Below are 1,387 nucleotides of genomic sequence, written 5' to 3'. Positions count from 1 at the left end.
TACATTGTCTATTATTGGCATACTCTTTTGTCTTATAAACATTCTAAGAATGAAATGGTAGCATATTGAGTGCTAGTAAACACACTAAGTAAGCTAGTTAGAATTGTATATTGATTGTAAAGATAGTTTAACCAACATACAATGTAGTTATGTGCTATTGGTTGTGATAAACCCCATAGCCATGTATAGACATAAGAGATACAGAACCGACTTTGTGAGAAAACTACATTATTTGTAGCAAGAAGTATATCGAAAATCCTTAGGTTAGAACTTAAAACTTGAAGGGCACACTATTATAGGTTTCTTCATAGCTTTTTGAGCCGATTGTGTACACGTGCCCTCTCATGGGGATGTGTTCCATAGGTATTTTGATACATTGTACTAGATGTGAAAGTAGGTGGATGATGGGCTACTTGTAGTCTAGCTTGAAGGTGTATGCATCCAATTTCTTGTAATATAGTCCTTGCACAACATATGATCATCTATCAATCACATTGCTCCATTCATCAATGCACGCCTTCTCCACCTTCTCCCTTGCTACAACACACTTGACCAAGTTGAAATCCACATCCTCAACATTGGTTGAAGCATTTGAATTTACCACAAAAGATAGAGAGCCACTCAACACATCTTGACAATCTCCGTATGTGAAGTTGTCATAGCCAATGACTTCATCTATTGGAACTTCATTTGTTAGCTCAAAGTCGGCCACAACCTCATAACGTAATGGAATTAGAATGTGATAATCCCAAGGTTGCATGTGAGATTTATTGATGCATCGATTCCACCTTGTGTGCATGCATGCATCATAGAAACATGCTAAGTTTCTTGTTGCAAGGATAGCTAGATCATGTGGGTTGTGACCACAAAAGCATGCAAAGAGCAAGATTTCATCATAGTGGCACAATTCCACTTGACCTCCTTATTCACATCCCCTACTTTAACCTCCTAGAACACACGTCCACATTTCCTTTTTGTTGAGGAAGGATATGATGTAGGTGCTCCCCATGACAGATTGGCTTGGCAATAAGTAACCACATCTGTTACACACCTTACAATAGCTCCATTAGGTTTTAGCTATTCATGGGTCAAGGCTCTTTTCACAATTGCTTTACACCATCGTGCTCTCCCTTGCCATGCCCTGATCCAAAGAAGAACTAGCTTGTGCCCATCCTTGTCAGTCCACCATATCTTTCAAGAAAATAGAAAAGCATGGCTTCCTTGAGCTATGAGGCTGCACCATCAGACCACATTCAATGTTGTTTATTTAGGAGTGACACCCTCTTGTTTTATCGATCGCAATGTAGCATTAAGCAATGTTGCACAAATAATGTGTCATGCACCTTGTTATCTGATATGAAAAAGTGGATTGTTTTGACTACCTCCC

The 1,387-nt window shown here is 39.1% G+C and overlaps 1 pseudogene; it reads right to left on the bottom strand.

The window, feature by feature from the left end:
- Positions 1 to 271: 271 nt before the first annotated feature.
- LOC148020563 (uncharacterized) lies at positions 272 to 799 on the bottom strand (annotated as a pseudogene).
- Between the last annotated feature and the right edge of the window lie 588 nt (positions 800 to 1,387).

Source organism: Lygodium microphyllum, chromosome 18, assembly GCF_053477565.2.
Source record: "Lygodium microphyllum isolate KBCC chromosome 18, Lygodium_microphyllum_v1.1.10, whole genome shotgun sequence".
In the NCBI taxonomy this organism is placed as follows: domain Eukaryota; kingdom Viridiplantae; phylum Streptophyta; class Polypodiopsida; order Schizaeales; family Lygodiaceae; genus Lygodium; species Lygodium microphyllum.
The sequence above is the reverse complement of the archived record's forward strand: the minus strand, read 5'-3'. Positions and strand labels throughout refer to the sequence as shown.